The following is a 14,198-nucleotide window of genomic DNA, read 5'->3' as shown; positions in this document are numbered from 1 at the left end:
GTGCCTCCTTGTAAGCAGAAAATAAAAACAAGACTCGATGGCATTTTCAGGGCTGGGGTATGAGGCAACAGTACTTCATTACAACTATTATAAAGTTTCAATATTAAAGGTGTGAGCAATGCTTACACACCTTAAAATTTTCATCTATATTGCTGTTCTAATTAAAGGGGCTTAATTTTTACTTGATTTTTCCCCTGTTTGCAGCCTACCCCAGTAGATGCTCTTTGTAGATGTCCCACCTGTTCACACGAGAGAGAAGTTGCTGAAAAATTACATGCTGAAGATGGGTACAGTGAAAAAGCCATCCTATTTCATTAGGCTCTTGTGTTGGGTGGCTTAGTCTGGCCAGGGGCTCCTTTTTTAAAAGCTCTTGCATCAGATTTGTAATGAAACTAGCAAAAGACCTATGAGCACAACACTTTTATTGGCCTGAGTGGATAGTTCTTCCCTAGGCCCTTTTCTGATACATTTAATCTAGGAATGCTTAAATTTGACCCCAAATCTTGACTTACTTTGGAAGCATTAGCAAGAAATGAACAGGGATGTGTTTGGTTTGTTTTTTTCCCTTTTGAAATGTAGTTCTGAAACAAGTCAGATAAAATGCCTGTGTAGAAGGGAGAGCTCCAGTTCTATGAGTATGTTTCTGGGGACGACTTGTGGTCCTGCCTGCCTGCTGTGATTGTGGCTTGGAGAGGAAATCAAGGCAGTGGTGGGCAGTGCCATGTGGCAGTGCCACAACAAACCTCCATCTCTGGTGGCACATAGCAGAAACCCGGGATAGCTGTGCTTTTTAGTCATAATTAATGTGGGTAATTCGTCTGTCACTGTTCCAGGCTTGCTCTTGGTAGATGGGTTTCACTATGACAGAGGGGTGCAGAAGTGAGACATCCTGGGAGGAGGGGAGGAGATGATGCAAGGCCATGAGAACAGGGCTGGGGCTATTTCATGCTATGTACTTATAAGGGCAAATGAGGTGGAACAGGCCTGCCTCTCGGCTCAGTCTGTTCTGAGAGGTGGTTTTGGAAGCATTGCAGTTGGTTGAGAAGGTATCTAAGTGGTTAAAGGAAATTCAGCGGGGACAAGAACTGCTTCACCAGCAGAGTGAGAGAACTCTCTCACCTTGTCTTGCCTCATGAGAAAGATGTGCTTGCTCTGGGAAGGGCACTCGCTCACCAACAACCGTGGTGGCTTTTTGAAATGGTTCATTCCCCAAAAGACAAAACAGCATAGCCCAGTGAGGCATTAACACAGCAGATGTGGTGCTTTGAGGCAGGAGCTGGCACCAAAATACACGGACAAGTGTGTGGTTATGGTGGTACCAGCCTGGTCAGCACAGGGCTCCACAGACCCTGCAATGCTGTAGCAGCACAGGCACTGGGAGCTCCAGCCCTGCCCCAGAGCTGCCTGCTGGGGATTAGCAGTGTGTATGGCATGGTTTGGGAACCCCTGCTGCATGTCAATCCTGTTCTGCTGGTTGTGTAGGGAAAGGGAGCCTGCTTTTCCAGCCCTGTGCTGCTCCCTGACTGAGAGCCCTCTTCTCACATGCCTGTCACCTTAAGCATCACCCGACCCTTTGTCATGCTGGGGTTCCCTCAGCCAGGGCTTGCAGCAGGGTCCTGTAGAAGCTGTTCTGTAGCTCTTGCCTTGGTGCTTGAACCCAGGGGAAGCTTCCTGTTTTGGGGAGGACAGGAGGAAATTTTGTTTCTATTTCCGAGTTCCCTTTCTATCAATGCTGGCCTTTGGATGGGACAAGGACCTGGCCAGAGGTGAGGAAGTTATTGGCACTCTGGCACCAGTGCCCCTTGCTTACTGTGCTGCACACTACGTTAGAGCTGTTCTGGTGTATGGTGAGCAAGGCTAAAAGCTTCTTGGGGTGACACTCCTTTGTCCCCAGCGCCTCAGTGCAATATGAGGTTGTCACAAAGACAGATGTGAATGCTGTGAGTTGCATTGTGGAGAGGAAGGGGTTTTTTACTAGCTCTTCTGCTTTTCAACACTGAACCAGCTTTGCCCTTTTTTCCCCCTAGTGCTATAAATAAGCTAGGCTGGAAGATCAAGCTGTGTATTTGGATGAACCATCATGAAAGGTGAATCCCCCTCCTTCCCTTAAGGCAAATGGTATATGCAATTAGCCTGGAATTTCCCCCTCTGCCCTTCCCCCCCAAAAGTCCATCCCTCAGCCAGGGGGGACCCTGAGAAATTCCAGCAATCCTGTAGGTGGTGGTGACCACTTTGGCTCCAGCCAGAAACACTAATGTGAACTGCAGCTGGCAAGTGTCTGCCCAGTGAAGGATCGCTTCAAAATCCAACATGGTCAGCATAAAAAGTCACCCATTTTTGAGCGAGACCCTACATCAACAAAAACCTGAGATCAATACATCCACCTCGCTGACTTTCTAGCGTTTGAGATGGTGACTACTTGCTTACTTTATATGCCTCAGCTATTTGAACTCCCCCTCCCGTCCTCCAAGCTACTGACTCATTTCCTCCTCTAAAACCTTCCTTTTTTAGCCTTTCGCTCTGAAGTATTTGGTGTCTGTTTTGAGCTGCCTGCTCCATGCCTTACTTAGGCAAACTCCTACATGACAGCCCTGCAAACCGTGCTTTTGTACCATGGAAATCATTTGTTTTCCCTGATAGTTTCAGTCCTGAGGGGCAGTGTTGGCTACTGGCTGTGCTCGTCGGCAAATTGCTGCTTTGCTGTTGGAAATCAGGGAGGCGGACAATCGGCAAAGCAGCTGGTGAGCTGAGACTGCCGCTGCTTATGCTAATTGCTGTTGTCTCCCTCTTAGCCTCCGCTTCCCCCATCTGCCTGCATCCACCTGCCGTCTTCTCATCCACTTTTGCCCTGATCTCGCAGTTGGAGCAGGGATCACAGAGCACACAGACCCTGACTCTGTGCTGACTGATGCAGCAAAGGAGCAAGCAGTGTCCCCTTGTGCAAGGTCTGGCATGGTTGTGACCCAGGGCTTCGGTCGTAGCTGATGGATGCTGCCGTAACAACACTAGCTGAGTGTGCCTAAAATGCAGTCCCTTTTTCTCAGGGCTTATGGAATATTGGCTCTGTGGTCTTGGCGTCGCAAGGATCAGCAAAGATAATTTTAGACAGGAACATAAAGTCTCTGTAAACCTTAGAGTCATAGCTATTTCACTGGCAGAAAAAACCCCCCACGAGGAGCCCATTGCCGTGCATTGCTGAAACATTCTGCTTAGTAGGTGCACTGGAGTAAAAATTTAGAGGGGAATTTGGGGACAGGAGAATCTAAAGGTGTTGTCCAGAAAGTGCTGTGATGCTCCATCCCTTTTCTGAGGAGGTGGTGCAGTAGACAAGATCCAGAAACCAGAGCCTGGTGTTTGGTCCAAAGCCCTATCCTAACCCATGGCGTGAGTCTGGACAAGCTGCTTTTCCCCTTTACGTTGGTTTCCTGTTTTTGAAGCTTTAACGTTGTTCCTGCTTTTTCTGTATTGCAGTTTGAGATTTAGTGCAGATCAGAGCTAGATGTTGCTTATCAATACTTGCTATTTTTACAGTAATGAAAAGGCTGTTCCCAAATTGCTACAGATGAATGCCAGAACTCATATTCCCTTTAATTTGCTATCAGCTTCCACAATTGCTGCAAGTTGCAATCCTTCTAATTTCTGTATGGTAAAAACTGCAGGCTATGAACAACTGGACTAAAATTTGACCCTGCTTGCTGCTGTAAAACTGGGTGAATTTTATCAGCCTCATCAGAACTGGTCTGGATTGAGTGGGATGGGGAAGGTAGCCCAATGCTTCATTACCCCTAGGGCATTTCCTCCACTAGAAATACAATGGAGGAAACAACACAAGAAAGCAGCTCCGGAATGGAACAGCTTCATGTTAATTTAAGTAAGCAAGAATGTCATCAGGCTACTCTCCTACCTGTTTGTTTTTTTTTCCCCTTTGATTTTGTTGCCACTAAAGCTTGTCTGAAATACTTTTTAGGGTGAGAATGAAATGCATCTTGCTCCAGAATCAGCTTGAAGGCTGGCCACTGCTAAACTCTTGCTTAAAACCTCCAAAGAGGCAATGTGCAAAACTTACAATGATATGTTTTTCCTGCATACACGGGAATTGGATCTCAAATCCCAGCCAGTCTGAGAAGGGAGGCTCGTGTTCAGTACAGCGAGGCCTTGAACCAGTGGGTAAAGCTTTAAGCAATATTTCTGCCTGCATTACCCAAACGCTTTGCAGCGTTCCCTGTGACGTGCTCCTGAGCTTTTGCCGTGAGACAGGGCTGTGTGTGCAGCCTCTTTCATAGAGGGGGAGGGCTGAGCCCAGAGAGGCTGCACGACTCTCACAGCCTCGGGCAGGAAATCTGTGGTGAGCGTGATGAATTCTTCGCTGCCTTTACAGGGTAACACCCGACCCTTCAGGCCATCTCCGCTCTGCACATGTAAGCTGATAGTGCTGCTACACTGAATGCGGCACGACTGCAGGGATTTCTTGGAGAACAAGCATTTGTGGCTTATGTGGGCTTTGTTCCAGGTGTGGAGGTGGTTGCTGCTGATGCCATTAGTAATTGCTATCTGCAGTGCGATTAATGATTATTTTATTTCCTGAATTAGTGAGCCCCCACTCCTCACACTCTGTAACCCAGACAGAAGGTTGTTGTAGCACTTTGGTTTTCTTGTGACAGTTTGTGCTCAGCTGCATCAGAATAACAAAACCTTTTGGAGGTGTGTTGCTCCTGCAGGATGGTCCCTTGTTTTGGCTTGGGAACTGCAGGCCAGTCTGTGTTTGTCAGGGCTGTATCCACTTATTGAATCTGTCTGCATTTGGCTCTCTGGAATGGGGGAAGCTTGGCTCTTGTTAATATTGAGAGTTCATTTTAAGGAGGGCTTCTGAGGGTAAGTTAGATGGGAGGTGAGTTAGCCCTACCTCATCTGTTGGGCAAGGTGATGTACAGGCATAGATTGGAAAATCCCCACTCCTAGTCCACTTACTGTCTAACCATAAGAAATGCATGGGGTAATGAAGAAGGAAGCAATGAGGCGTATTAGCATGATGGATGTTCATCAACAGCAGCCTTATAACTGCTGATGATTTGCTAGAGGGTAGTGAAAGGTCCTCAAAACAGTAAAAAAATAATTAAGTAGCATTGAATATGATTTCTGGGGAATGCTCTGAGAATTTAGGGTGGTTACTGGAGGCCTAAGTTGCAGAGGTGGATATGGAGAGGTCATTTCCAAAGCACAGCCATGGCTGCTGTGACACTGCAGAGAAGCCACAGCACTGGCAGCGCCTGTGGAGCACAACTGGGATAGGCTGCAGGACAAATCTGCCCACAGCCTGGGACTGGATGGATCTGAGAGCTATGAGAGCTGGCTGTGCCAGCAGTGTTATGGGTGGGTGCTGGGGAGAGCAAGCATACCAGGGTTTTTGCCTTGCAGTATATCAGGTAGCCTGGAAAAGGGGCATTGCTTCCCTGCTGAACCTGAGCCTCACAGATGGATGGACAACACTCCTACCACTCCTGCTGTGCCAAGTGAGGTGGAGGAGTAGAAGGACATTGCAGAGAGACAAACTGGAAAAGAAGAGGGTCTTGCTGTGTTTTTCTGCAAGTGTGCTATGGATGGGAACCTCTGACAGTTTCCTTTACCTCTCTCTATCTGTTGTGGGTGTCACCAGCCTGCAGGATGTGGTCTTTCTGCTCAGATCGTGAATGGAGTCAAGAGTGCCTTGATAGCTGTATCTTTGCTATAGCCATATTTATAGCTCTGGGTTGACAGCTGGGTCATGGTGAGCTATATATACCTGTTGTGGTTGGCCTTGTCCAGGGAAGTGGCTGTGGGGAAGTTTCCACTGAAAAACAGGGTTGTGGGAGTGGGGCATCCCTTTCCCACCACCCTCTTTAGATCTGCTCTCTGTGCCTGAAGCTGTACTGGTGGCCTGTGCTTGGTGTGCTGGCTCTCCTCTGGCACACAGAGTAGAGAAAGGCTGGCTTGTGGGCGGGGGGGATGAGCCAGCTTGGTGAGCCTGTGTATTCCCAGTCTTCAGCAAGCAATGGTCTCTTTCTGAGCCTTTGCATTACCTGAGTGGCACAGCTCAGAGCTCTGGATGAGGGGTCACCCAACAAACTGCTTGTGGGTGCTGGCAAGAAGGAGGATTACAGCTGCATTTCCAAAGGTGCCAGTTAGCACAGGCTGCCAGTCGATGGTGTATGAGCTGAATCTGGCCTGCCAGAACAACTTCTTCCCTATGTAGGGTCTCCTGTCATCCTTCCCTAGGGCTCTGATGCTTCTGCTGGTTCAAAAACACTTGAATGTAAGCAAAACACAGCTCCTGGACAGTGCTTCCCCTGCCAGATTGCCCATCATAGAAGTCTTTCTCCCAGTATAGGATGCTTTGCTCTTGCAGTGCTCAAAAAGGTACTCATGACCTTCCTGACCAGAATCTCCATGGGCTTCCAGGCAGGTGGCTCATTTCCCCTCCTGTCCCGGATCCCAACTCTCTCAGTCCCAGATCCAGCATCAACCTCAGCCCGGCTCTGGGTGGCGGTGGCCCTGCAGCTGGGAGATGTTCCGCTGGGAAGGCCGGGCCCTGGGGCAGAGCGAGGCTCTCTCTTCCCTTCTCCCTGCAGTTTGAGGGCAGTGCCCATCGGATGTGGCTGGAGCGGGGAGCAGAGGGCTGTCCCAGAGCAGCTGCCTGCTGGTGACTGAAGGCACGGCACCATCTGGTGGCATGAAAGGAATTTGGGTGTACGTCTGTCAGAGAGCAGTCCTGCCTTTCTCAGCCAGATGCAAACTAGCAGTTTCCAACTATTTTTTGTCTCCTTTTTATTTTAGCCCCCTTTTCCCCCCTCTTCTGAGGCCTTGGGCCCCTCTGTGGCTTTGCCCACCTGTCTCATGTTCTTGTTTCTCTCCAGCTGCTGTGAGTATTTCTTACAGAGAGGCTTAAGCTGACAAACTTGTCTAGCTCTGGGTCATTCCTGGAGCACGGTGTGATTTCTCAGTCTGGGAAGAAGCGTTACAGAGCTGCAGAGGGCATTGTCCAAGAGCAAGCTCTATTGTGGCCTGAGATGTGACAGCCCCACTCCCATTAGAGCTGTCCTGGGTGGGACCAGAGGTCTGTCTAGCCTGGTGTCCTCTTCCTGGCAGGAGATACCTGGGGAGGATAGACAAGGCAGTCAGCTGGCAGCAGGAGATCATCTAGATGGTCTGCCAGCCTCCTCTGTGCAGGCAGGGATGTCCTGAGTTTGGCATTGTGCCTCTGCTTTTAATAACCTTCTGTGGATTTCATCCTTTCTGGTTTTGGCTCGGCACTACCTGAACCCATGAAGACTCCTGGCATTTGCTACACCTTCTGGAGGTGCAGCTGGGCAGGAGACCTCTACCCTGGGCTGGGGGTATAAAGAGCTGTCCAGAGTTGCACAGGCATCATTCATCTGGGTGCTGGGGCTGCAGGAGCAAACCTTGTATGTGAGCTGTCTGTGTGAGATGGAGTGGTTTGGTTCCTCCAGATCCCTTTGGGATCCTAACTGTTTAAGGGCTACTGGGCACTTGATCTGAACTGTTGCCTAACAAGGCAGTGGTAAAAATCAGATAGGAAAAGTGGAGGCCTCTTGTTCTGTGAAAACCATGGCATTCCAAGCTCTTTTCAACCCAAATTCCCTTGCGTTTCAGCTGGATCTTGCTTCTGGTTTGGGAAGCTGTAAAACCTGGATGGGTGACACTAATCTGGTTGCTGTTGATGTTGTCATTAACCACACACAGGTACCTCCTGGCTTGTGAATATGTGTCCCAGCACAGTATGCATGCCTGGGCTGGAAAATGGGATGCAGTGTTGTGAGGAACAGCTGGGAGCTGTGCTGGGCTCTGAAACAGGCACCTCTGCACAAGACACCATCATGTTCAGTGTTTAGGTCTGACTGGTCTCAGTGCCCTGGGAGAGGGCAGCACAGGACTGTGTTCCTGTTATCCCGAGGTTTCCATGAGAGCAGGGGTAAGCATGGGGCCACTGAAAGTCCGTCTTTGCAAATTCACATTTTGCCACCAGGGAGCTCCCATTCCTCATACCAGTCCTATGGTGAGAAAACAGAGGACAACACGGCAAAAAAAATCCCTGCGTCTCTTGTAGGAAGGGCTAGACTGTGTGGTGCTTGCTCTGCCTTTAAAGAAATATTATCTTGGTGCTTGGATGAGTTTTGCCCTTTCATTGAGGGCTTAGGAATGGGAGAGCATTGAGGCTGGGAATATTGAGGCTGGCTAATGAGAGAAAACACAGTGAGCAGGTGGAAATGTGGTGATAACAATGCATTTTTCCTCCCTCTGGTGGTTTTGGACAGTCTTGCTGATAGAATTGCAGAGCTGGAGAGGGTCTGCCTGCAGCATACCCTTGCTGCTAGTTCATCTACAGAAGGATGTGGCACTTGTGCTTCTAAAAAGAGTGTTGGCACATGCAGTAAGTTTAGTTTGGTACTAATTTGAGTTTTTTAGCACCGGTGATATGACTTTTTTTTTGTTTGATTACAGGGTTGAAGCATTTACTCCCCCAGACAATGTAATTCTGACCTTTTCCATCAACTCTCCTCCCTTCCAATGCCTGGTTTCTTTCCTGCACATATTTCAACCTCCCACATTCCTGCTTTGCTGAGGAGACAAGTCTTTTACACTTGGAGGAAAAGATAATTGGTATAATTGAAATATAATTGGTAGAATTGAATAATGATTAATTAATTAATAATTGGTGAAAACTTAGTAGTCTGAACACTACAGTGAGTTTGGAAAAATGACTGTGCTCCCTTTTTGGGGGCTGGTGTGATTGATGTGAGGTCAGCTGTGGCAGAGTAATGTGTTCTCTGTGTTCCTGCTAGTTGAATTAGTATTAGATCATAAGCAAGGGACATCAGATTTTGGAATCAGAAGAATGTTTCCAAGGATGAGGATAGCAAACCAGTAGACCAAATTATTTGGGAAAGAAATGAATGTCTGTTCTTCGAGGTTCTTAAAAAGCAGCATCAGAAATGGTGTAACTCCTGTCCATGTCCTGGTCTGTCAGAGCAAAGGATATCCTCAGCAAAGGTTTCTGTAGCACACAGACAGAAAGGGTGGAAGGACACCTCTAGAGACCTGCCTGGCAAGTCCCCTCATCTTAGGCCTAGAATCTTTCCTGCCATGGATCCACACAGGTTGTGTACACTGTTGGAAACTGAGTCACATTGTGCCAGGGAAGAGAAGGAAGTTCTTCAAAATCCAGGTCGTTCCCAGGAGAACAATTTTTCTCCAGGAAATGAAGGACACAGCTCTGGCACTTTCCAGTCTAATGTGGCTTCATTCTGACTCTGGTTGGAGTTTGCTGTCCAGGGAATACAAGGGGAAATGTTTCCAATTGAGGTGAGCTTAGGAACATATGTTGGAAGACCAGCATATGCTGGCATGCATCTGTGTGGGAATATCCACAGGCAAAAAAGGCAGGGCTCTTCTAGAGAGGGAGAACTTGCTTCATCATTTATTTACATGTTCCAACACTTGCATTTCCATGAGGCTGAGCTATTTCATGTATTTGCAGTACAAACACAGCAGAGGGCTCTTCTAAACTGTCAATGAAATCATTAAGGGGCTTCATGTCTACTTGTGATTTTCCACTTCTTTGAGATGTGAACCTAAAATGTGGCACCCACAGACACCACCACGTGACTTTGTGGTGGTCTTGGGAGCACTCCTTCTCCATAACACAGTGTCTTGATCCCATCCAAGCACAGATGTTTGTTTGTCTGTGACAGGTGTAGTAACAATGACACTTGCTTGTTGAACCATCCAAGTCATGCTTTAATGGAAATTCTTTAAAGAAGTTACAAATAGTTCATTGTAGTACACTGGTTCAGCAAATGCTACAGTAAAACCTTTGGAATAGAGACTGAATGACAGAAATGAGTTATGTATGGAGGGGAAATGAAAAGCATTTTTTTATGGCATACTGCAGTGCTTACCAAGCCTTATGGCTTTGTCAGCACTCTCAGGATGTTGTATTTTTTTTCCTTAAAAGCTGCTGGAAGAAAGATATTGCATAAGAAACTCCATTTTCTAATTAAAAAAAAAAGTGTTTTTCTAACCCTCATGGTTACTTAGAAAAACATGAAAACATGAGCTGAACTTTCCAGATGGGATGTTGAAATCAAAACCAATCAGAATGGAAAACTTGGTTCATAGCTTTATACTCCAGACAGCAAACAAACAGCCTTAGATTGGCTTAGGAATTCTGCAGTTTGGAAATGTATCAATGTCTGACTTTTGGGACCTGACTGCAGGAATGAGGGCCCATGTGATTTTGGAATCAGAGTTTAGTCTCCTTTTTGTTACACAATATTGACTTTTATAAAAGGTAAATACTTCTGTAAAAGAAAAGATTTTTAAAAAAACATTTCTCTGGTGAGAACACTTCTTTTTCAAAACTTTCTTTAGCCTTGCTTGAGTCCCATTTTGTCTCTTGTTTTGTTTCTCAACAAATTTTGTTTGTTCCAAGTTGAGAATTTCATCCTGAACCATTTTTGGTTCATTCTTCTTTCCTTCTGGACTTGAATATCTCTGTCTGGAGATTTCCATTTGTTTAGGTTTTGATGTTGACCTCAGATTTGGCGTTTTCTTCCATCCCTCATTTTGGCTTTGTCATCCTGTTCTTTGCTTTCCAACTTTGTTTTGAGCAAGTGCTGTAGAATTCCACCTTGAGTTGTGGGTGATGTTCCACCTGGATGTTGCCTTTTACCAGCTGAGCACGGGATGTTTCCAAGTGACTCAGTGAAGCCACCCAAAGTCCCACTTGAGCTCATATTCTCATGGCTGGGAAAGCTGTTGCCTCGTTTTGTTTTCCTAGATGAGATGATGGAATTTTTGGTGAAAGACATGCACAATGCAGGAATTCATGGTGTGGGAGCTACAGTTCTGCTGGGAGAACTGGCCCTGAAGGTCTGTAGTGGCCAACTCTGTGGCCACACTTCTGGTGGAACAGTTCGGCAGCGTGTAAGAAATTGGAGGATGGAAAACATTCTCTCTGTCTGCCACTGTGTTTAGACCTGGACCATTGCTTAGGCTATACAAAGTACTATCCCTAGTGTGATTTTTCTTTTCCAGATGTTTTTGTTAATTTGTTAAGGTAGGAGTAAGATCTGCAGCTCTGGGCATCATATACATAAGATAGAAATGCCTTAACCATAGACAGGCTTGCTAGATCTTATTCATCCGAGTCCTTGTCTTCAGAGCCCAAGTGTTTGTATGTACCATCTTGTAGCTTGTCCTGTAGTAGACCCCTGGCTGTCCAGGGTTTCAAGGTCATAGGGATAATTACCAGGCAAGCTCATGTATTCCATCTAATTTAGACCATTCCCAGTATTATTGACCTTATATGGCCCCATTAGTGCTGGATGCAAGGCAAGGGCAAAACCATGCATTAAACAATGTATGTCAGGCTGCCAGAAGGTAGGGGCAGGGGTAGCTTTACTCCCCTTTTAAACCAGCATTCCTTTCAGCCATACATCAGGTCATGCCTCAAGACACTTATCAGTGTTTGCCAGCCTTTAATAGGCGGTGTGCACACACATTTCAGAGGAATTTCTTGGGTGGTATATGGTGATTAGAAGCACTTGAGCATGAAAAGAGAGAGATAGGGAGTTAGAAGTGGCATGGCCAGGTCTATAAAGATCTGTAGCATTTGCTGGTCTCCAGAGCAACTAGTTAGGCCTTTTCAAAACACTAATTTCTGAGTTGCTGCTTAAAACTCTTAAGTGATGGCTTTGTAGAAAGCGTGACCTTAGAATGGAACTGGTGGTACTCAGCATGCTTGCTGGAGCAAGTAGAAGGCAGAGGTTTGGAAAAAAATGAGTCTACCTTTGCATGCATCCTGAGATGTGTGTGAATTCAGTGACTGAAATGGAAGGAGCTCAGTAGGAACACAGAACAGTCCTGAACTCTTGTCCAGATGTGTCAGGCCAGATGGAAAGGAAGCTTGGAAAAGACCAGATGGCTCGCTGGCTTTTATGTTTCCTGGCAACCCCCAGTGCACATGTGTTTTTGGAGGTATATCCCTGAAGCATCCAGAAAAGTCAAAGAGATACTCCCCAGATGAAGAAGAAATATAGGCCCTATGTTCCCTAGTTCTCCAACAGGTGTCAAGGAGAAGTCTGGAAAACCTTGGCTTTGGCACAGTTGCAGACAGGACTGTGGCAAGCGATGTGACCTCACCTGTGACCCCAGATGCCCTTACAGAATTTGGCATGCACTACTTCCCCTTCTGTGCCTGGTTCATCCTGACTCCTCTGCACTTGGCATTGGGGATGTGGTGTTGCAAAGATACCTCCTTGGAGAACATTTCTACTCCTCCTCACAGCCATGCCCCAAGTCAGGGTGTGGCTGGTTGCCATGTTTCCTGATTTGTGTTTATTGCTGCAGAGCCACTGCTTCCATCTAGCCTTGGCTGATGCCACAATCTTCGCTGTGGGCTTGCAGCTCTGCGTAATTAAAAGGCATCTCTGTGGCTGTCTATGGGGTGGGCTTGTTCAGCCTGACCCAGCTGAGGGGGTGCACTGAGTCTGGCTGAGCCACAGGGCTTACTTATCCTACTCCAAGTGGCCACTTATAACAGCCAGGAGGGTTGCCTGACTGCTAGGGAGGGCAAGAAGGGAAAGAAGGCCATTTCCTGGCCGTGCTGTGAATTTTAGAGGAAATACCTAGGATTTTGGGAAAGCAGAATGACAGACTTCCATTCAGTGTGACACTTGGGCAGTGGAGTTCCAAGGAGTGCTCCCTCGTCATGCAGTCAGAGGGCTGAACTGGGGGGGTTGGTCAGTATGTTTTCATGGCTTGGGAAAAGGAGGGACTTGCCAGCTTGTGTGGAGTGTGTGTAGCTGCCAGCAGGTATGAAGTGTCTGCAGTGTTTTACAGGACTGGTCTGGCCCTATAAATCTTATAGAGGAGCCAAAGAGTAAATGGGACAAAATACATGTATGGTTCTTCAAGGGCCTTGTCATCCTTTGCAGGCTAACTTTTTCGAACACTTTATGCCACCTTGGAAGTCAGCACTGTTGGTGCCTGTGCTTTTTGATGTCATTTTGCTGGATAATCACTGGCATTGTCTGCTCAATGTATTATACAGCTACAATTCCATTTTTCCCTCTGAAGACTCCCACTGAGAGAATTGGTGTGCTTGGGCAGGTATTCAGCTGTGTCAGTCTTCATGGGATGCCTTCTGTACAAAATAGACAAAACCATAATTACAGCTAAAGCCTCTTATTTCTTCTGTTTAACTGTGTATGGCTGGCAGCAAGGATGGCAATGAAAAAGCAGCAAGGTTCTTTTAGAGTCGGTATTAATGGGAATAGACACATGGGGAGAGACACATGACTACTGCTTCCAGCCTAAAAGCAGCAGCTGCAGAAACAAGAGTTCCTTGTTTATCACAACTGTGGTGTGTCCAAGAGTTAAAGAATGCATGAGGCTGAGATTGAACAGTTAAGCCCCAGGTCTCAGCCCTCCTAATGGTTGCTTGAGAACTCTACCTAAATAATTTAATTTCTTTCTTCCCAGCCTGGGACTCCTCTGTGAGCCTGAGACCAACTGTTGGTTTACTTCTGCTTGTTTTTTTTTTTCTTTACAGAATCTCTAATCTCAGCTTTTTTAGTGACTGCATGACTCCTACAGTGGCAGGACACTTTCACCATTTAAATCCAAGAGTGTGGGCTTCACAACAGAGGATTGGCTTATTGAGGGGACTGGTTGGACTGTTCTCTTGGGCATGGATGACTGGGTTTTGGAGTAATGGTTTTCATGTGGGGTCAGGGTCAGAAAGGACTGCAGAAGCCTCTATTTTCAGTAGGATCTCCCTTCTGCCACAGGCTTCAATTCACCCCAGCACTGAGTCACACACGGTGACCGAGCTGGCCCAGGCAGAGAAGGGAGAACAGCAAGGGATCAGCACTGGAGGCATCTCTGGACCTTGCCTGATCCCCAGGCTGGAGTCAGAAAGGGAGCAAATTGGGCATCTTAGAGGTCTCTCATGATTATTTGGCTGCTCTCTCAGCCTCCTCTGTTCTGTAGATTCCCTAAAAACCTCAGCTTCTGCTTTGTGCAAAGGGCTGTGCTTCCCCTGGTTTTGCTTCTCTCACAAGTGAGAATCCTCATGCTCTTTCTTCCCCAAACCCTCTGCTTGGGAATGTCCAGTTACACAGGCATTGTGTCTTAAGGAG

This window comes from Lichenostomus cassidix, chromosome 3 (genome assembly GCF_008360975.1).
Source record: "Lichenostomus cassidix isolate B80296 chromosome 3, HeHo_3.0, whole genome shotgun sequence".
Classification (NCBI taxonomy): domain Eukaryota; kingdom Metazoa; phylum Chordata; class Aves; order Passeriformes; family Meliphagidae; genus Lichenostomus; species Lichenostomus cassidix.
The sequence above is the reverse complement of the archived record's forward strand: the minus strand, read 5'-3'. Positions refer to the sequence as shown.